The 24525-nt window shown below is 35.3% G+C and overlaps 1 protein-coding gene across 3 annotated transcripts in view; it reads right to left on the reverse strand.

The window, feature by feature from the left end:
- LOC123556442 (uncharacterized) overlaps window positions 1-24525 on the reverse strand; it is a 468205-nt gene that overhangs the window by 215175 nt on the left and 228505 nt on the right. The window lies entirely within an intron of this gene.

The raw sequence follows: 24525 nt of genomic DNA on the forward strand, positions 1-24525 counted from the left end.
CCCCTTCGAATAATAAATGGTACTGCCCAAATTGAATGATGGACCAGTCCATATTAGAAATTTAGCAAGGTAAAGATTAAAGAGAATAGGTTTTGTTTTATGCCCTTGCTGTAGAAATGTATATGTAAACGTACCTGGGTTGAAATAAAGGAATAGCTGAGTTGAGTTGAGTTTATAGAAGTGTTTGAACAACGGCACAAATCTCAGATAAATGAACACTTGTACTACGAAACGGACACATTTGCGCTTGGATTTAATTCAGTACACAACGGATAGAAATTCCCTTGAATTATACTTACAGGACAAAAATATTGTCCATATTTCTCTACTTGCCTAAAAGTCACCTCTGAAGCAACGTTTGAAGTACCTGATCTGATAACACTATGATCAGTGTGTCAGAGAAAATTGACATTTGACAGTTAAATATCCGGTTTCGGTGTTTCGTACTCTGAATGTCAAGTTAAATAACTACGATATACATAAAAAAGAGAGTAGATGTTATACATGCAAGTGACGAACAGGATGTATAAACGTATATATTTCCTATCTTGAAAATTGTATATTGTAGCGAACTTTTTCAACCACGAATAACTTCTGTCCCCCATACCCAACTCCCTCCTCTGCGCACGTACAGCACAATGACAAGTACGAGTCATGATAATGACTGAACTGTTACTTTGTGGTAAAAAAAAGAATTATGAAATGAGCTGCACCACTAGAAAACCGACATAGTGTGTTTGCGACCAGCAAGGATCCAGACAAGCAGCCATGCTATTAGAGAAACCGTTAGCGAACAGCATGGATCCTGACCAGGCAACTGCGCGGATGCGCAGGCTGATCTGGATCAATGCTGGTCGCAAACGCACTATGGCGCGGCTAAAATAGTATCACGCGTTAAAAACTAAAATGAATTCTACTACTAAATTAATTTGATACAATACTACATACTACAGATAGATAGGTAAATCTTACCAGCGAACACGGTTTGGGTCAATCTAATTCCTGTGAACAGAGCAGCAAGTATGATTCTTTTGTCCACTTTGTGTAAGAACCAGTACTGGTGAAGCGATGTGGTCGTGACCGCAGTGGGGTTCTAACTCACGAGCTACGTATTAAGCGTCTACCGCCTTAACTACTGGACCACTGCTTCTCTTTAAATATGGTATTTATGGCATAACTACTAATTAAAAGCGGAACTAAAATTCAAGGTTTATACATTTACATCCTTTTGTTCGTGATATATCATTTCATACAAACTTCAATTTATCTCAGAAATAATTCATTGATTTAGCTTATGTTCTTATGCTTATTATTAGACATTTGCGAATTAAGTCTACGTGGACTGTGAACACCTAAGACGCTCGATTTTTCAAGGGGACCGTCTCAACATGATAATTTTAATTTATGTTTGGTAAGAAAACATTCCTATAATGATGGTAAGGTCTGGCTTATTATGTCACCGAACAGGATAAGATTTGGATTTGTCTTTCCGTCCGTCTGTTCACCAGAGAAATGTTTTTTTATACATATCGCAAAAATATTTGATCTAGCGTCATAACACTTTCCTGAAATGTTCTTTAATATTATAAGTTGTGCATCTGCGTCAATGTTGAAAAGATGAGCTAGTCTGATCGAAATGTATCCGTATTCCATCGTCGTCGTCGGCCGACATGAAAACGTCTAAACTGGGACAGCTGGGATCAAAATGTAGGGCAGTAGGTAAATCATTGTGAAAACTGTAGAAAACGTAATAGCATGCGTCTCCATTCCTTTGTTGTTATTACGCCCGAGGGGACGTATTTTTGGATACAACAGGTGTTCATCTGGCCGTCTGTCTGTCTGTCCGTCTGTCCGTTAGCAATTTCGTGTCGACTCCGCTCTGTAAATCGTGAATCCCTTAAAGGATTTTAAACAAACTTGACAAATGTTCTCCACATCAAGACGACGTGCAGAGCGCCTGTATCAGGTGGCTCGCTTTAAGATCAATGTCACACTTAGGTGTCAAGGCCATATGACTTTGTTTTTTGTCCGCTCTGTAACTCTTGATCTGTTTGAGGTATTTTAAAGAAACATTGCACAATGTCCACCACATCGAGACTACGTGCAGAGCGCATGTTTTGGATGGCTAGCTACAAGGTCAATGTCACACTTAGGGGTCAAAGGTCATATAACTTTGATCCGAGTGCGATGTGTAACTCTTGAACTGCTTGAAGGATTTTAAAGAAACATGGCACAAATGGTCACCACATTATGACGACGTGCAGAGCGCATGGCTCGCTTTAATACTTTTGGCGATATGTGTAGCATAACGTCTCTCTGATGGACAGAAAAACGGAACAAGAGCTGTCCGTAACACAGCGCGCTCGACTTTCCTCAGTGCTTGACTCTTAATTAGAGCTTTGCCAGTAAAAATTTCCAAGTTAAAACGGGACATAACTCTGTCAAAATTCAAACCAGAGTAATCGGGATTGTTTCTCCGCATGTGGACTTTGATAGTAAATAAGTATTCTAAGTTTCAAGTAAAAAGTTTTAATAGTAATAGAGATATTTGACTTTCTAAAAAAATTTAACAAAAAAAATCTAAGCAAAAAGGGGGCATAATTCTGTCAAAATTCAAATCAGTGTTATGGGGATTGTTTTTCCTGGTGTAGATTTTGATAGTAAATAACTATTTTAAGTTTCAAGTCTATAGCTTTGATAGTAACAGAGATATTTGACTTTATCAAAAACTTAAAACAAAAATTCTAAGCTAAAAAGTGGCATAATTCTATCACAATTCAATCAGAGTTATGAGGATTGTTTCTCCTGGTGAAGCCTTTGAGGGTAAATAAGTATTTTAAGTTTCAAGTCAACAGCTTTGATAGTAACAGAGATATTTGACCTTATCAAAAATTTCAACTGAAAATTCTAAGTTATAAAGGAACATAATTTTGTCAAAATTCAATCAGGGTTATGGGGATTGTTTTTCCTGGTGCATACTTCGATAGTAAATAACTATTTTAAGTTTCAAGTCAATAGCTTTGATAGTAACATAGATATTTGACTTTATCAAAAACTTTAACAAACGGCGACGCTGACGCAGACACCAACCGGAGCGAGTGCAGTAGCTCTACTTTTTCTTCGAAAAATCGAGCTTAAAACAGGCACATCCAAATTGATATCACCTACCGCATAGTGACGATATAATTACCCAAACCCGATTGCCGTTATAAACTCTTTTTCCTACCGCGCGTAATATAATCAAATTATGTTGAGACGGTCCCCTTGAAAAATCTATCGTCTTAGGTGTTCACAGTCCACGTAGACTTAATTCGCAAATGTCTATTTAGAGGTTAATACACAATAGAGCTGGGCCGGGAAGTGATAATCCAGGGTTTTAGCCCGAGGGCCATTATTAATTCTGTCAAGTTTTATGTGTACTTTTCCGGCACGTTTATAGCAGCATCCAAGTGCTAACGACTTAACGTCCGCTCGCCCGCGCACTGATCATCGGGCCGATTAGTGATTATTATTGCGTAAAAGCAATAACCTGCTGAAAACACATTCATTTTTGTTACTATATATTGTTACATATGTATTAAGAGACATTTCTATGTCCAATTCCACTGTTTATTCAGTATATGGATAGTATTTAAACGACTGTTACATTTAAATTATACCAATGTTGCCAAATGTTGCATTTCACCTTGAAGGAGACAGTTCTAACAAATATTACAGATAAACTGATTGCAAATGTTCTGCTGAAAATAAATGTCTCCAGCAATGGATTTGGTACCAATATGGACTTAACAATTAACCGGACGAGTTAAAATTGTCTAAATCCGCTAAGTTTTGTATTACAAACCAATGAAATTACCAGTGTGATTGCAAAAATGCAAAGTCAAAGTCTATTTTCAAAAGAATGTCGATACACTTTGCATATTTTTCTGGTCTTCTATTTAGCGACAGAAATTTGGATACTCGTCATTTTTTGGACGAAAGGAGTAATCGACTGGTGCAATGATTAAATCATGATCTGATTGTATTCATCTATCACACTGCAATATTTTAGTTATAAATTAGTTATGCTTTTAGTGATATTGAAAGTGGGATCCACAGCCAAACGGTAAAGGTGATACTTCAAAACACTACTCACACACTTCTGAGAATTAGCATTCTCTCAAGGTATCCGGAGCTGTTTATGAGCTTAAGAAAGGTGGTTCTAATCCCCGCTCTTGCCAGAAAGGTTGCTTGAAAGACACCTAGGGTCTTCATCTACCGTGAAAGCTGGGACATGTTACATGACCCGAAATATGTCAGTAGAACTCAACCCAAACGGAACAAACACACGAGTGGATAAACAAAATAACACGTATACAGTTTGACAAATAAATTTCATAATTTGTATAGAAATAGATAATACTTTAATAAGGAGTGTGCAGGTGCTCTGAGCTGTATTGGTAGGTAGTATTATCCATTGGAAGACTCATGCGGAAATAGATTACGTCATAAACCTGAATCCCTCGGTAGTGAATTCGACTAAAACCTGCCAACTCTGCTATTAGACTAGCTCCTAGACTATGATATATCTTTTTTTACACTTTTATGATTAAATGTAGTGAACTGAGCCAGTCTATATTCTATGTCCAATATCATATAATTTCAACATCATTCCTCTGTGAAAATCTCTAAAAAAGACTGACTTTTGTCTCTATGAAATTGAAGTAAAAAAAAAAGGAAAATGTAGAAATATATTATTATCAGTCTAGTGGCTAATCTACTCTGATATATGCTAATGCGGCCGCGTATCTTTTTTTTTTTTAAAGATACTTCTTGCTATTTATGTTGTGCCAATGTGAAATATTTACTCTCGTGTCGGCAATTATTTGCCGGGTTCGTGATAGTTCAAGTCTGGTCATATAGATTACTACAAATTATGTTACTTTCCTAGATATTTGATATTTACATACAAACATAACTACGTAATACAAGTGCAATAAAGACTAACATTATTACGTTTTTTTATTTGTTTTCTTTTTAAATTGTGTATCGAGTGGAAAAATGTTTCAGCTGTGTAATTCCGTTTCTACATGGAATAACTATGTGGTATATAAAAAAGTTATTGAGTGAAAACTTACAACTTTCGCTTTCTCTGCAAGGAAATGTCTATAAAAAAATCTATTTTCGTCAGGTAATCTTAGCTATTTATATTTTACATCATGTAATACTTAACTGGAAGCGTGTGACCTTAATTTATTTGCCATAGATGCATTATGAAGCCGCATCGCCAAAAAAATGTTGTGTACAAATGCAAAACGTTCGTTAAACTTAATGTACGCTCAAAATGGTTAGTTTTATATTAGTTGTGTACATATATTTGGTACTACCGGGAGTAGTTTTCGTATTGAGAATAACTATTTGTGGAGATTCATGTATAATACCTTGGTGACCCTGACCTTGGGTATAATGGGCCTAGCCCCAGCACATACTTTGTTTGCATACTTAGCAATGTTAATATTAAGTTACAGTAAGAAATAAGCAATGAGAACAAAGAAAAAAAAGTTGCCGGAAAACTTTAACCAAGAAAGCGTATGCCGACGCCGACGCGGGGGCGAGTAGAATAGCACCCCTTTTTCTGAATAATGGAGCTAAAAAGGGAGAAAATAGCAGTAATGTTACTATAACGAATTTACTGTAGCTCATTTTTGCACGGCGCATAAGTTAATGAGTAAATTTTCAGTAATTAAATCATATGTAATAAAAGTATAAGAATAAATACTAGAAACTGCAAAAAGAAAAAAAAAAAAAAAATCTATTCACTAATCATTTATGAAAACGGTGATATAAGTAAAATTGATAAATTTCTCCAAACGTTCACCAAATAAATGATTATCTTCCACTATAACATTCGACAATTAAGATATAAACTTCACATGTTCAAATTCCCCATCAAATACATTTGAGAAATAACTAATAGCAAAACAGTGTTCGAACACTTTTTTACACGATGGTTGCTTATAACCCGGGCGTAATAATTTCACAAGGTCGCAGCCCGATTTAAAATATTTCGGAACTGCGCATAACCGCACGAGTGCTAAATATCAAATCGACGTTACGTCAACGTAATTATTTGTGATTGGTAATAATGAAACTGTATCATATGTTTGACGTCGCAGGAGTATAAAAAAGCCATTATACAACAAAAGCTCATAGAACATGAAATGCCCAACCCGCCTTGATGCATTCAATTAACTGCACGAGGAACAGAAATTATTTGGTCACTGTGCAATGGATATTTGACAAACTGACCTACGCTCATTTACCGGTCATAAGTCACCTCCATAACAAACTTAATCTTAAACCAAAGCATTCTCTAGTTATGTTGCAAAAAATAATACTGTTCTTGGTGAATGTGACCTCAACATGTGACCTTCTGACCTAAAAATCAGCAGGTATTATCTGCCGGTAAAGTTCAACCTCTCTTTTAACTTTTGTCATCCTCTGCCCAAGCGTTCTCAAGTTATCGTCCGGAAACGGTTTTTCTCGCCTACCTAGCGGGGAAAGTATACATTTGTCCGAGCACGCGCCGGGGATAGATATTTGCTAGGGAAAAACCTTGTCTAAAATAGCGTGCACTAATGTGACGTCACATAGTACTGGCACTATTGTGACGTCACAAACTATATAAATAATGTCAGGAAATACCAAACTGTATTCGTCATCTCGATCTATTTTAAACGTGATAGGCAAGAAAAAAGATCCAACATGTCTGCCTGTGTAAGACAGCTTTTTTCCAAACCCTCGGGACAGCTTGGATAAAAAACCTCGCTCAATGATCAAATTAACTTGTTTTAAATACCAAAGAAAGAAAAACTAACATATGATAAAAAGAATATTACATCTGTGACTTTCCGCATTGCATTTTTAAAATTTGTTGAATAAAACTGAGAAAATGTTCGACAGAATCTCGCATTTTATTCAGCTCGGTTAAAAAGTCAATATGAAAAGACACTCAATATAATTACATGTAATGCAGAAATGGTATTTGCTAAAAAAAGTCACATTTTTAGTCTGAGTGCACACTTATCCTTCGTTCAGCATGGATCAGAGGTGGAGGACGAATAAGTTCAGACATCATGTCTTTTTATCATATAAATATTTAACTTCAGCTTTTTCTTGAGAAGCATAGGAGCTAGATATAGAATTTAGTTTTTGGGTCGGGGCTTTGCTCCGACTCAATGGAATTAAAGACGGAAAATGAAAATCCACTACACTTTTTAGTGCAAAACGGCAAATAACAAAAATGAGTGCAGCTATAACAAAGCGCATGAATATTATCAGGGCTATTTACGGCTATTTTTATATTGACAGCTATTTTTAGAATGCAGTCGCCAGTGACGTCATCAATATATGTTATGTATATCGCTTGATACACACAACAAACAAGACGGCTACTGAGAAACTTTTCCCAATAAAAACTTGACGGAAACCGTATTCCAAGGGCGAAGTTTCGCTCAAATGATATAAATGAGCATTCAGTATTTGAGCTGAAACGTTGGCTCGAATGCCGTGGATTACCTAACCGTGGAGATAAACCGAAAGTTACAGTAGAAAAAGTTCGTAAAGTATAACGTTCGCCGTTCAGCAAACACATGTCGTGACTTGATTACGCCTGAATCCGTTACTTATAATTGCAGATTCGAATGCTCGCTTTCACTTTCAAAGTGAAAGTACCATTTAGCCTACTGATTATACTGTATTTGAATGGGACTAAAATTTCATTTTCATTTTTTATTGAATGGCTGCATAATGTCTCTAAAGTAGCTACGGAAATCTTTTTTCTTGTAGATTAACAAATCATATTGAATTTAAAATTAAACAATAATATGTAGCAGAAAAAATGTTTTGCGTATAAGTTTTGTGTCAAAATCTAGGACATGAATTTAACACCCTATAAATCTTTATCACTTAATTTTATTGTCAAAATAACAATTGATTTGTCATTCATTCACATATGTAGCGGTTCTATTATCGGGTGGCCTAAGTAGCTCAGTTGGTAGAGCGTTTGCGCATTAAGTCGAAGGTCCGAGGTTCGGGTCTAGGCTGCACAATTTTTCCTGAGACTGTTACATTTGGAGGTTCTACTGAGATTTTCACCCATGGAGCCCTTGCGGAGCTAAGCAGTTTGACTGGGGTGTGCATCTGAATTCGGTTAACAGTTTGCGTCAGACATTGGCAAAGAGTGCCAATTATCTTGCAATAAGAGGGAAGGTGTACACACGGTCTAGGCTGCACATTTTTCCTGAGACTGTTTCATGATGATACAAGAGTCTATAAACATGATTTTCATCTGTTATCAAAACAGAATAAAAAGTGGTGGTTGTATGTGTCCATATATCATGTATAGTTTGTTTTTATACTGCAAACCACGTACTTAGTTTGCAAAATATGTTTTATTCACCACGTACTTTGTTTGTAAATTATGTTTTCATCTTTTGAAAATAGAATTTATGTGCAGCCAGCATGTAAACGTACTTGTGAATTAGTTTCATTACATGCAGGCCAGGGGTCTGGTAATGACAAACGGATCCTTACGGTGCGGTAGTCAAATAATATACTTGTAGTTGTACGGCTATGTACCATGTTAAGAATGTATATGATAACTGCTGAGGAAAAGCTATGAATTATTAACATAAACATAGATTTTGTTAAATATTTTATGTAAACAACTCTCACTTCAGATGGAGACTTTATTACTCTAGTGTATTATCATTTTTATTCATTGGCTTTATTACACTCCCGCAAAGTCAAACATGAAATCAATTAACATCTCTGAATCTGAAATGTTTTAGCTGTTATCAAAGGAATCAGAAAAAAAAAATAAAAGAAAATAAATAAAAAAGGAAACAAAATTATTACTAGTTCAATTACCACATTTTTCGCCTGAGAACGAATTTGTTTTGGTGCAAATGAAGAGTATTCAAAAGCATGTACTCTGATGACTTATATGGCTGTTGCATGAAATATAATACTGGCATTACAGGAAACGAGTGACTGAATTCAAGTTTTTGAACCCTGAATTTTTTTTCATGAAGTTAAATATTGGGCGATTATTTGCATGAACCCTTTGAAGCTTAATATTTATGCTGCTATAACATGTTAGAGGAGTTAGATGCACGCTGTCACCAGGGTCATATTCCACATTGTTGTCCTGTTTTCCCTTACCCTGCTCAATTTAAATAATGAATATTTCCATCTTTGAATCTGGAAATACTACCATTAACTGTAAAAATGGATGCTTACCAAAAAGATACTGACTGAATGGCAAACAGTACAGATCATGATCAGACTGTTCAGATGTGCATACTGATTATGATCAGACTGCACAGATGTGCATGCTGATTGTGATCTACACTGATTGCAAAGGCAGAATCAATTCTCTCAAGCATGATATTCAGCATCAAAAGGTTTCTGATACATATTTTATATTCACATATAAATTTGAGAAGCTTACACTTTATCTTTACCTCTCTTAATACTTAATATTTTTATGACACAGATTCAAGCTATTGTGCCAATCTTCATCTACCATTAGAATCATTAAACACTCCAGTGAAAGCTCCAGTTTCCTCAGATGTGTCCAGTTTCCCTATCCAGCATCGAAATAGTCGGGGGCGCTGTCTCCTGTGACAGCTCTTGTTAGCTGTCGTAACGTTCACTGCAAGTGAATAGTCTTAATCCGGAACTGGGTTTTCCCAAATCAGTGTAGGTACACATATCGCAAATTTGTTTAACCTTTAATACACAAAAATTTCTTTGAACTGACAATCCAAACTGATACTATTTACTAAAGACAGATATGTTAAAGTCATTATAGGATTCATACAATAAGGTTGAATTTGTGTTCGTGTGTGAGTTTAATACTTTGACATATTTCAAAGCTGCAAAGTACAATCTGTTTATAGACTGGGTTGTTTTTTGTTTGTACCTACAGCGCGTGCATGAATCTTGGAAATGCCAGACATAATCCGATTTCCGGCGTAAATCTCAGGTTTCGCACAGGCCTTGGAAAGTGCTTGGAAACGAGCTGCATCTTGAAAAGTGCTTGGAATGTCTAATCGAATTGTAAAAAAGTAAATTTTACTGATTTCTGTTGTGATTTACTGACAATTGATTTTAAAATGGCAAGTGCCGTTTCAAACTGAGTTGGCTAAAGGATTATAGATGGTGCAGAAAGGAAAATGACGTCCACAAAGCGCATTGCCGAGTTTGTAATAAAACAATTGAAAAAGTGCCATGGGCGAAAGTTATGAATAATATCTATGGTTTAGATAGTTTGATAAATGTGTTTCAAAGTAACAACACCAAAAAAAAAAACAACGTAAAAGTCTCGAAAAGAAATGGAGCGCGGTACAAGTCCTTGAAAATGCCAATTTGTCCTTGAAAAGTCCTTGAATTCAGTTTCCAGATTTATAATAATAATAATAACTAATAACCCTGAAGATTATTCTGCCATGTTATAAATACAGCTGAATTGCACCGACCCATCAGTACTCTCAGTGCTTTGATTTTATATAACTTCTGCTTCAGTTTTTAAAACGCTAATCGATATTTCCAGATATGTGTTGATATGGAAATTATTTGCTAGTTATTCATACAGATTATTCACAATTTAGCTGTCTCAACAAACGATATTTTATGCGTACAGTTATGTCAATAAACCAAGAAACGTACTTACACTTTGTGAATGCGTTTTCTTGATATAATCCACAAGTATGTGTTACATTTTTGTAATTCATTTTGCCATATAGCTTGTTTGTAACATTCCTTTACTAAATTATAATCTCTATGTGTCATTCAACGGTAATATTTCATGATTTCAGATGGCGTGTCCACGTGTTGTTTGCAAACACAATAACTTATGCATTCAATAACGTTTTTAACACGCTTGATCGCGCGTTGTTATAACTTGTAACATACCCTCCAATGTAGTCGTCACACGATGCACGGACGACTTTATTCCTTAAATTAGCAGACTTGACTAAAATAGGTAAAATGTGTACTAATCTACTTTCACTTTCGCCTGTATCGGCCATTTCGAGTCAACTAACCTTTACTAATCCACCGACAATTTTTGACAGTGACGTCATTTTGTCAACAAACTATAAATACCCAAGGTATATCCCCAAACAGATGTATTCTTATAATAGACAGAAATATGTCCTTATCATGTGATAAGCTCTAAGTGAAGTATATCCCAGTGGATGCGTTGGCTACTTGTCACGCAGGCGATGCAAGTTCAAAACTAATGATAGACGAGGTATATTTTATGTTGTTATTTTTGTAGCAAAAACATATTTTGTTTGAAAGACCAGTTACATTTGCTTTCCTTGATTTGGAAAATTGTTGTTTTATGTTTTCCTTGTTATTTTTTGTTTTTAAATCACCAATCATTTATTTTATTATGAAGTACACCAAATGTTAAAGCCACATTATGCTCGCTCACCGTCAGTACATTGTGTTTTAGAATAGATATTGCTTTCTCGTAATTCTCTAAAGGCTCGTTACAGTTAAAAACGTGTTCATGGCCATTTAATGTGGAGTGCCATTCTGTACACATAATTCGTGAAGAACTAGAAAATCAAGATAACTATATAGCTGAATAAGAAAATACCGTGCGGGAAAAAGGTTCCGCCGACCGGATTCGAACTCGGTATCCTTCGGTTACTACGACAGCGCCGTTATCCTCTGAGCTACGTATCCATAAAGATTGTACGTAAAGAAATATAATGATAATCCAGTACAATATAAGGTAAACATTGGAAAGTAAACACTATATGACGTCACTGTCAGGTATTCCTGGTCGGATAGTAGCTCTCGCTTAAAACATCAACTTACCCAAATACGTTCGACCCCCTGCATCACTTCGCCAGGACTTGAACTTCTACTGAAAACTGACATCATGAGCGTTTCAGAAATGTTTTAGCATCTGTAAGAAACATCAATAAATTCTAACATATTTTGAAAATGTTTTAACCTCTGCTGTAAATATCCAGTCCGTATTGTTCTTTTAAATATTATTGTTTTGTACCTGTAAAGATGTACCAAATTGACACTAAGCCCCAGAAGCAAACTTTGCACGATATTGAAATTTTATCGTCGATTTGTTAAACTTACGGTGGTAAAATATGTTCCAGCGCATATACAACATTCTTTTCCACTATTCGAGAACGCATTTAATAAGATGGTCGTGATTTCCCTGACATAGACTGACTTTGCGTCTTGGTAAAGATATTGTTAAAGAGTCACGGCAAGTAAGCACACAATGAGTCGCACTAAAATCAGATAAAAACGATTATTATTTTTGAAAAAGAAACAGAGTCAAATGTGACTGGAAAAACAAAAAAACGTACGTCCCTAGTACTGATTATGTTAATCCTTTTAGAAAATAAGCCTGTTTGTTTTCTGTCAAGAAAGGCAATCGCTAATGCGGCAAATGCTATATGGGTGAAAAATTACAAACAGCAACACAAACGTCTTATTAACTTGATATTTCAAAAACGTCTTGATTAGGCGATAATAACAAAATTGACAAATACAAAATAATCACACAAACTTCATAAAAAGATGTATTGTCGATGAAACGAATATTAAGGTTTGGACGGAAATGTTATCCTCTACTGCTAAATTCACTACGGAAAATGATAATCAGTCTTGATATTTACAGAATCAGTAACAGTCACTGCTGATAATCAAGGTCTTGGTAAGTTCACACCTATTTCATTGCGGTTTTCTCATTGGTTGATTCTGTGTACTTCCGCAAAAAGTGATGTTGACAATTTGACAAAAGGCAGAAATGGGCCTAAGTCGCTCATCTGAGGTGAATCTTGACCTTGACCTAATTAGATCTTGCTTGTGACAAAGTTTAAATAACATTCATGAAGCAGTTCATGAAAGGTTGTTAATTGATCCACGATTTATTTTGAAGACACTTGATTGATTGATTGTTGTTGATGGTAAGCTAAAGAATGAAAACTTTAAACAAAAAATAAAATTAAAAATTCCAAAAAAGAAACATTTTTTAAGAAAAATTTCATAAAAGTTTATATATAATTCAATGTAAAACCAGAGAGCCCCAGGGCCAATTATAACCCAAGGGTCATGATTTGAAAACACTTGGTAAAGGGCGTCTACATGGCAAATATCTAAGCCCGGGACATTACAGTTATATAGTATGGCATTTATGCTTATCCAAGGGAAAAAATATTCTTACTCAGAAGAACAGTACACTGTATAGCAGTTTTCTTCCCTGTTCAATATGCATTATTACAGTTTAGTTATTTTTTCTATTTTTTACTGAAGCGGCCCCTATAAGGCCCCCGTTGCAACAAATGTGGAGGGACCATATAATTATGCTACAGACAAAGTTTGATGCAGATTCATCAAGTGGTGCATGAGAAGAAGACTTTTAAATGTATTTCTATATTGAGCTCTAGCGCCCCTAAAAGTGGCCAAGTTCCCCACTTGACAGAGGACCATATAATGATACTACAAACCGAGTTTAATGACGGTCTATCAAGCGGTTCATGGGAAGATTTCTTTTAAAGGTTTTTCTATTTTCAGCTCTAGCAGTCCCTAAAAGGGGCCAACTGCCCCCATTTGAACAAACTTGATAGAGGACCTCGCAAGAATGCTACAGACTAAATATGGTGTTATTCTGACCAGTACTTTCAGAGGAGAAGATGTTTAAGTGAAAATGTGGACGACGGGTAACCGGACCATCCATCTATACTAATACCTCATCCTGAACCTTTTATTCAGATGAGCTAAAATTGTCATGAACAGTAGCGTTTTTCAGTTCGTCGCAAACTCTTAAATCCTATGTACTTGACCCTTACATGTACGCAAACATTCACAATTCTACTGCAGCGGATAGTACTCATAGCTAATAGCTGATAGCATTCAACGTGTTATAAGTCCAACATTGAGAAGTACAGAACTGAAAGACTTCTTGCACGGGTTATATATGTAAGTGGACTACTTTTAGCCCATTAAAATCATATAGCTTATAATGATATACAGTAACCGTTCTCTAATATTGCTGTCTATATCAAAGAAACTTTGTGAAAGGTTGCCATTTGTTCTTTGCCGTTGACAAACTGATTTTTAAGTAAGACACTTGTGATAGCAAGAATTTTGTCAAATGTTATGAACATTCTCAAAGAATGTTATAAAATGTTGTTTTATCTCGATCATTGATAAAACTATCCTAAAACTTTCAAGATTAAATCAGAATGCCAGAAAATGGCTATGTTTCATCACCCAGACGTGATACCAATCATGAAAAGTTTCCTTCTCGCAAATTGCCTTTCCCAGATTGGGCTAAAATGGCCGACATATTCTAAACTGATGGTAACAGTGGAAACTACAGACTATGGAAAGTTCAAAGACTCCATTATTGTTCAATAAGTTTTATATTCCTACGGAAGCTATCAATCCTAACTTTTGAAAGACTTCTTTCAATATAATACATATCTACTGGCAGGGGTAGGGGCTTATTGGCAGAAATGCTTATCAGTACATTTAATTAAGTGCGGATATTCAAAATATTGTGCAATTTAACGCAATACGGATGCTTGGCCAGCAAATTGATATAGAATGATGGTCATGTGTAGCAGAGAATGAGCTTTGTTCAATTACAGACTTCATAAATATCGAAGTTGACATGTAATTGACACCTATACATCACTTTGAGATAGATTAAAGCACACATATAAAACAACAACACTATTGGAATATGATGATAATCGTATATTTTAATGGTATAGCCTTTAACAGAAAACAATTATATTCAACAAGAAAATACGAGGGGCGTTCAATATGTAATGTTACTCTGTATGTAGTTCCGTAACCGCTTGTTGTTTTTAGATGCGGTTTTCGGCACATTATAGAGTAATTTATTAGGAATACATGCTATATAAATTATAAAAATCGGAAGAGTCAAAATAAAAAGTATAATAATTTTAGTGAGGTGTATTCAATGTGCCGAAAACCGCATCTAAAAATAACTAGCGGTTACGGAACTACGTATGGAGTAACATTAAATATTGAACGCCACTCGTACTGCTTTGAAATAAAGCAGATGGGGTAAGGTATATTTTGATTATTTCACATCATTAAATTGCTTTTCATACCTTAATATTGTTTATACATAAAAAAACCAACATTCCAGGAGAGAGAATCAAATATAATAATTTTAGATATTGCTGTGTAACGTAAGTAACTTTTAAGATACACAAAGTTATCGTATCAAACTTTTGATGATGTTATAGACCGGTCCAGTCGCGGAGCTCGCACTGGCGTCATGTCTTTTTTGACCTTCGGACATTGTCTAACAGTTTGGTATATGTCGCTTTTTTTCCGATCGCAATAGAATCCCTTTCTGTAAACACTAATGGTTTCAATACATGTACATTTTGTAATAACATAATAAATCAAGGTTTTATAAACAGGTAGGTAAACGAAAGCTACGTTATGTTGGAGCCACAAACCTAATGATACTTTAAGTTTAACAAAATGTAACAAATGTACAACTAACCTGTATAATGGGTAGCTATCCCAGATATTTATTATCATATATGTATTGACAAACACGAGTAAGTACGTAATCCAATGTCAAGACATCAACTTTGAAGTTTAATGGAGCATCGCACAGCATACCTGAATACTGGATATTAGTATTGGGTGTCAGGTTAGTAATAGTTAGCACATGTAGAAACAGAAGTAAGTAAACATAACATGCAAATGTGAATTCTCTAAATTCCACTGTCATTAACCCCGCTTAGCCCACCATGTCACCGCAACATAATTATGTTCTAAGTAGTTCCCGAAATGCCATCGCTTACACTCACGCAACAATCAACCTCTGTTGTACTGACCGACCGAATGAATGTTATAGAATTGACGATTCTAGAATCGATTATTCATTATAAAACAGTATTAAAGGTAGATCAATAGGCCAAAGAACAAAGTCTAAAAAAAGGCATGACCTTATTAAAGAAATGAAAATATGTCTCTAAAGCAAAGCAATGAATGTATATTGCATAATACAGCAGAAAGGTATGTGCGCGAATTGGCAACTATGCATTCGGAAAAGGCAAAAGCAGGAATAAGATTGTACAGGATATCGCAAATATCAGTCTTAAAGAAATCAACAGATCATTGACCAAGGGAGACAATTGTTAAATTCAAAAGCAAAATTCATTAAATGTAGGAAACAGCTACGACAGCGTAAATATGATATCGTCACAATTGAAGACGTTACAAAAGCAAAAACTGCGCTTTTCTACCAGTACCGTCTCTTGAAGGAAATACAAGCGTATAGTATTTTTAAAAAATCTGGACATTCAATTCAACGTACAGGTACAAGTAAAAGGTAAGGGAGAACTATCAAAATTCAGAGTGCAGCCGATCTCCGATGCCTTTGACTATAGTTTCATTGAATAGTAAATTTGTCTTTAATTGTTTGCGCAGATATGATATCATGTTAATGCAAGCAGATCTTATCATTTACATAATAATATTGGTGTAGATGCGATAAAAAAGATTATTGATATGCATCAAGAAATAAGCACTCGTTTTAAAGTCGCGCAATATTTCCGCTGCTCATGCAAATTTCTCGATACAAATCTAATGACCTATAAATATGCACCTTTATCCACGAATTAATCTGTTTTGCCAGTCAATTTACTACATATCATTATCAACTATAACAATCACATTGCCAATCTTATGGCAATTTTTAAATGGAAATCAAGCTTACTATTTCTTTTAGTAACTGGAATTAAGAATATTCATATTTACAGGTGAACATATTGCACAATTTGGTATCACACTTGTAGATAGTCTGATTGATGAAAAATTAAAAATATATACATCAATGCGTAGGTTATTAGCTTTGTATTGGAAAATAAGCACGAGTTCTGCAGCGGAAAAAATATTTCGCGACCTTACCACGTGACATTGACGTCATTTTATGGCTAATACGGCAAGCTGAATTCCGTCGCTTCGACTCTTTAAAGTAGCGTAAGTTCTTTATTTCTTGATCATATATGACCAAATAAAGCGCAGGCTAAGGCAAAAAGTGAGTACTACACTCACATGTAATCGGTTTTATGAACAGATGAACAACTTCGGCCTGAAAAAGGTAGAACTGTTTTGTTTAGTGAAAATTAGCATGCTAAGACGGCAAGCAAGTGCCCTTTTTGACAGGAAAACGGATGATTATGGACAGCAAAGGTGTCGTACGTATTACCGATTCACAGGGATTTAATCCCGGCTCAGTAGGAGACCTTAGTTGACAAAAATATAACAAAATTATTGAAAAACTGTAGAAAATGCAAATTATGCTAAGACGGCAAGCCCGCTAATACGGCAAGACATTTTTATAAAAGATATCTTGTTGCACAAACTTAAGCGGTATTCAACTTTATACCCAGCCGTGGTAACAGGAGATAGAGATGTCTTCGCCCGTCCATCCGCATACCCATCTGTCCGTCTGTAACGATAAATGTCTCTAAAACGTCCTGTCTAATTTCCATCAAACATGGTTCAAATGTTCACCTCACCATGGCTGTATGAAGAACTCATGCATGTTCCAGCCATATCCGATCAAAGTCAAGCTAGGTCACTTTGAAAGTTTGAGACTTAATTTCGTGTGCAGTCTTTATCTTCTAAACGCCATGTAGAATTGTAATCAAGTTTGGGTCTGATATTCATCTCATCAATATACTGTGCAACCTGTGTTCCAGTTTGTTGAGTCAAGATCACGAGGTCATTTTGGACTTATTTGTTGTTTGGATCATATGCCCTAGCCCCTAGTGGGATGTTCACAAAACTTGGGTAATATGTTCACCTCATCAATATCATGTCAGGTTTACATGATTCCTAAATGCTTGTGAAATAAACACTTATATAAAACTTCAGCGACATTCATTTATCAGCTCCTAGATTCACTAGTGCAGGGATAAGGAGGTTGAAAAGGTTATACGAATGGATTATACAAACATTCGTGAGCTAAATGTTTACCTCTTCGTCATGACAAAAATATGAAATTATATTCTAACGGTCGCTTCGGCTTAATTAAAACCTGTTCACATCTGAGGAAAACATTCACCGCCCCACCCCCACCCCCGCCCCCCGCCCCACCAGTATTTTGTTTTCACATTGATAGGGAAATCTTTAAAAATTTTGAACTCGGAAAGACGTTTCAGAATCACAGTTTCAAAAGTTATATTACATCCTAATGAACCACATGAATAACTGAGATACACTTGGTACAGAATGGTCGCTGCACTGTTCTAGTATTACTGGTTCTAGGTCAAGGTCACACTGAGGGATCAACTATCTTGTGGCTGTTAATGTAGGGCATTTTAAAATTATATTGGAACCCTTCACAGTTTTTCATTTCAACCTTGCGATTCCAAGATGTCCTGCGCGCAGTGTATGTAATAAAAGTAAAATATATTCTTATACGCTGTTTTTTTATTTTCAGAACGATGAGGCCGACAAAAGTAAACTTTAACTTGGAAAGCATTGTGGAAAATGCCAGCAGCTGATCAGCACAGCCTTCTCATGGATACGAATCGAAGATGAAATATTCAGTAAAATATAGTACGCCAGTTTTTCCAATAAACATTATTCACCAGGAAATCCGTCTATTAAAAAAAATTAGGAAAACTGTTCAAAAATCGCCTTCAAAACAATGTCACCAAAGGGAAAGAAAATTGGGAAGCCTACAAAATCACCAAGTGCCAAATGTGTTCGATGTTCACTTTACGTTACTGGATCGAAATTTGAACGCGAAAGCTGAATCAGATATTAATCCAGACTGAAATTGAAAATTAACTTAACAAGTGTCATCTGTTATGGAGAAATTCGACTCTCGGGTAACTGTTTAAGTGATAACTCGGCTAAATCGGGTAACATAATTATGTCGAACCCACGTCAGAATAAAATAGTAGCATGAAAATTACATATAAAATTGTTCTCTTGACAGATTCCCCTGCTTTGCCAACCTAAAATTATTATAAGATTTTTTCACTGCTTGTAGGTGCAGATGGGAATATCTGACTCTCTGTTAACTGTTTAAGTGAGCCGTGTTACCGCCGGAACCGTTACCCTCGAGGCTGGATACTCCCATCTGCACCTACAAGCAGTGAAAAACAGAAAAAGAACACAAGTATTTGTTATCATTTTGAATATCACAATAAATGCCGTAGTTGGGGTAGGGGTTTGGCGATTGTCTAGTGTCCAACATCCTTAGGGTTTGTCTGCAAAATCAGCAGAAACCTCGCAAGAACTTTGTGACTTGAATGACATAACGATTATTTGACGCTTTTATGTAGTTTTGACAAGAAGTAAAGTGATCAATTCTTGGTAAACATCCGATGACTTTTTGGAAAGAGTGTTTAGTTCTGCCCATTGTTTTCTCGTTTGGGACAAACCTATTGTTTTATCTGGGGACCATACGCCGCCTTTCATGGAATTACACGCCTCAACACGTGTATCATTGAAGGTTCCATGTTCACCGCCGTATGAATACATCTGCGAATGTCTCTAAATTGCTTTTTGTACTTTTAGCGTGTAAATGCATGTGTAAATGTTGAGTTCTGCTCAACCCGGGGCTACAGGGCGTGGACGGTAGCATGTATTTCCACTACCGTCAATGAACAGGCTCAATCAAACCGAGCCGGCAACATTTTCGTTTTTGTTGTGTTGAACGACCTGTGGAGTTTCCACTTTTTCTGTTTCATAGACGAGATTTTTATGAAAATGACTTGCCGTATTAGCGGGCTTGCCGTCTTAGCTTATTTTTGCATTTTTTACAGTTTTTTAATAATTCTGCTACATTTTTGTCAGCTAAGTTTTCCTACAGTGCGGACATAAAATCCCTGTGAATCGGTAATACGTACGACACCTTTGATGTCTACAACCATTCGTTTTCCTGTTAAAAGGGGCAGTTGCTTGCCGTCTTAGCACGCTAATTTTCTCTAATCAAAACAGTTTTCCCTTTTACAGGCCAAAACTGTTCATTTGTTCATAAAACCGATAACATGTGAGTGTAGTACCCACTTTTTGCTTTAGCCTGCGCTTTATTTGGTCATATTTGATCAAGAAATAAAGAACTTACGCTACTTTGAAGAATCGAAGCGACGGAATTCAGCTTGCCGTATTAGCCATAAAATGACGTCAAAGTCACGTGGTATGGACACACTGTAGGAGCGCAATATTCCTCCGCTAAAGCACAAGTGCATATTTCCCGATGCAAATATAATAACCGTTTTATTTTAATACGTAACTATATATATGTAATGTAAATATCATGAATTTGTTCAATAGCCTGAATACGATTGACAATACTGAACAAAATAAAAGAATAACCTCAACGACACATTAAATTACGTATCGCAACCGATATGAAATTCAGGCGTCAGTGTATGGGAAAAAATATTGACGTTTAAGGTATCTCTGTAGCTTAACGGGGAATAAAAACGTGTATGTAATAATGATAATTATTATTATGATGATGATGATAGATATGATGATATTAGGTATATTGGTGATTATGCATATGTACAATTTAACATATAACGATGTTCATTGGGTGGTTTTACACAATAGTAACAAAATAAGTGATATCTACACAACGGTTTTGATGAGGAAGAGTAATATTAATTATGGAAATGATCATTTTATGCTGATGCCATATTTATTATAATTGAACGTATATAGTGTTATAAATATTGATCGACGGTGATGAATGTATGATATTACATATATACGCATTTAAGTATCAAGCCATTCATGAATATATATTATTATTTGTTGGTACTGGTTACAATGATGATTATGCTGATGATGATTGTGATTATGGGTGTGATGGTGAATTACTTGTCAGAAAATTTGACTATGGATTTTTAGTAAACACTTGTGCATATATGTTATAATATGTTGTTGTTGATGATGATGTTGGAGATGATGGTAAAAATAAAGCGCAATTAATTTGTAATTAAATAATATGCTGACACATGTATGATGATTGTAAGGACAATAATGTGCACCTTACAAGTATTTATGTTTAAAATCATTTTGGTTATCATCATTTGATGATTCTCACTTCATTATATCTACCTAGTCTTTACTTTTGACATATCTTTAGTACATAACAATTCGTCTTACTGACTTGAATCCAGATTCTAAAATATATTTAAATGCACACATTCACACTATAAATATCGCTGTACATGTATATAGATACTTGTATATGGCACGCGGCACATCAGGTAGCTACTATCAAAGTCAGTGCTTTAGTAGATTTCAGTACTCTAATGCATAATCTGTTACAGTTTCGTTCAATGTCAACGACAATCACGGTATCAAGACATGTGATAATAGCACACCAGGCAGACTATTACACTTTATAAAGATCATTCGAGATTGATCATTATTAAACGTGTTACATGTACAATGAGATCAAATATGTAACAATGAACTTTTTCCCAATTTAAGGTAGTTCTGCACGTTTGATTTCAAGATTTTTCAAGATTTCAAGATTGATACCAGCAAAACTGTATCATCTTCACTAAAATAGTAAGTGATATTTCATTTTATCATCGGCTTGTTAAAAGTTTAATTTTTACCATAAATATGCTTCATAAATACATTTGAAGCAGTTTCTAAAGGGTAAATCAAACACATATGATTTATTGTTAAAAGAATTATGATATTGTGTCTAACACCCTTTTCATTTTCATTTTCCACTCAGTTGTGTAATCGCAAGGGAAGTAAACTAATATATATATCTTTGCTTGCAAGTACTTGCCTAAGGCAAGTGTTGTCACTCTTGGAAGTAAACTAATATATATATATCTTTGCTTGAAAGTACTTGCCTACGGCAAGAGTTGTCACTCGTTGTGGTCACAGCTTTAAATTCAATATTTAAACTTCAGTTATTGATATAAACACACCTTTCATAAATTTCACAATTGTAAAATTCTTTTTGGTTATTTATTATTCTAACACGACCAGCAAATAACCTACATATATGTAGAGCAAAATCTATCTCGGGTTATTCTGCAATAAACCACTCGCGTGCCATGACGTCATCCGATCCAGGTGCGTAGCGCGGTCATAAAAAGTAGTTACCATTTTTTCTAACACTGTTGATACTAGTATGTCGTGTTAGAATCGAAATAATAAGTTCCCTAGTGTGATTTTTCATAAAATAACCCGAGTTTTTCGTTCTTATGCGAAACAATATATCACTCAGGCCTACGGCCTTCGTGATATATTCTTACACATAAGAACTCAAAACTCGGGTTATTCTACGATAAACCACGTTTAGGAACTTATTATTTCTTGAATCAGTTTCTATACTTTTTTTAATGTCTTTCTATCTTTAAAAAATAGGTTCTATCTCTATGTTTGAAAGAAATATTGTTCTGTGATGTAGAATTTTATTTAACCATATTTTTTTCAAAGCATCATTGTATCAGAGGGATATTCAGCCAATTAAATGATAGGGTGGTGTACTTGATATTTTTGTTAGACCGAGTTGATAATATTGATCATCTGGTCATTTATTTATTTGGGTTTTACGGCGCACCAACACAGTATAGGTTACATGGCGCCAAACAGGACTACAAATTTTGGTTTCACATCTCATTTACATCGAAATAAAAACATGAGGTATGGAATCAAAATTTGCATACCTGCTGGAATCACAGAGTTACAGCAAAACCAAGTGTTAAGACCCTATTAATCGCCTCTTACGGTCAAGTTTCACAATTGGTTTCTATGGGAAAATCACACATTTGATAATAGTTTCATGTATTGAAAAGTTTCCACACTGTAGATTTTATTGAAACTTTCCACGGATACAGGTAAACATGTTATCATATGGCCAAATAAAATGTATAGGTCCGTGTGCATAATTCGTCACAATTCGCCTAGTCTGGCTACCGACTAGATAATCTTTGTTTAGAAAGAATAATTCTGTTATATATTCCGACTTCCTCAGGCTTGGCTCCGTGTGTTTTCAAAAGACATGGGACATAACTACACAAAATTTTAATAGCCTCATGAGTTATCATCTCCTGTGAACAAAACACAGGGTCTGAACACACACTACAATTCGCCATGTAGTCCTTGCATTGCTGCTTATCTTATGTTATGATTTTGAATTATTTTATACCCAAACATATTTATTTTGTGAAAATTAACCCAAGAAAGACAAAGGCGCTGACTGTTTAACACTTAATACACGGGGTATAGATTCCCATCACAATTAATGATATATGTATAACAGCTACCAGGTATTATTCTTAACTTCGCCGTCACTTCTGGTTAATGAAACGTGCAGAACTACCTTAACAAAAAATTGTAATATTTTGTCTCACACAGTTCAAATAACTAAATATTTCCTTGTTGTTAATGTATATTAATGAATAATCATTACAAGTAGGGGATTAGTTAAGAAATATTAAGTTCCCAAACGTGGTCTATCGTAGAATAAACCGTGTTTTGAGTTCTTATGTGTAAGAATATATCACGAAAGCCGTAGGCCTGAGTGATATATTGTTTCGCATGAGAACGAAAAACTCGGGTTATTCTACGACAAATCACACTTTGGAACTTATTATTTCGAGTCTAACACGGCATACTAGTATCAACAGTGGTAGAAAAAATGGTAACTACTTTTTACGGCCGTGCTACGCACCTGGATCGGATGACGTCATGGCACGCGAGTGGTTTATTGCAGAATAACCCGAGATAGATTTTGTTCTACATGTATGTAGGTTATTTACTGGTCGTGTTAGAATTAAGAAATAATAAGTTCCTAAACGTGGTTCATTGTAGAATAACCCGAGTTTTGAGTTCTTATGCGTAAGAATATATCACGAAGGCCGCAGGCCTGAGTGATATATTGTTTCGTATAAGAATGAAAACAACGGGTTATTCTACGATACATCACACTTGGGAACTTATTATTTCGATTCTAACACGACATATTAGTATCAAAAGTGTAAGAAAATATGGTAACTACTTTTTACGATCGTACTACGCACCTGGATCGGATGACGTCATTGCACGCGAGTGGTTTATTGCAGAATAACCCGGGATAGATTTTGCTCTACATGTATGTAGGTTATTTTGCTGGTCGTGTTAGAATAATCAATAAACACACTGTACACGTCCGTACTGAAATTTATTTAACTATTTTAGTATTCTCTGTGCACTCAAATCAGATTTTCAACCTATTGCGTTAACGCTTTTTTTTTAATATAATAAGTTTACTTAAACAGCACGAATTCTATTCTACGCTTCAAGCATTTAACAAACATACCATGCAAATTAAGTTAGAAGATGAAATTAAATTAAACTGGAATACCTGAAGATGCATAATACACTGTCCATAATTCACTATTTATACGTGTATTACATACTAAAACATCTTCCTAATTAGCCTGAATCTTTTTTTCTGTT

The sequence above is a fragment of the Mercenaria mercenaria genome, chromosome 5 (assembly GCF_021730395.1).
Source record: "Mercenaria mercenaria strain notata chromosome 5, MADL_Memer_1, whole genome shotgun sequence".
Classification (NCBI taxonomy): domain Eukaryota; kingdom Metazoa; phylum Mollusca; class Bivalvia; order Venerida; family Veneridae; genus Mercenaria; species Mercenaria mercenaria.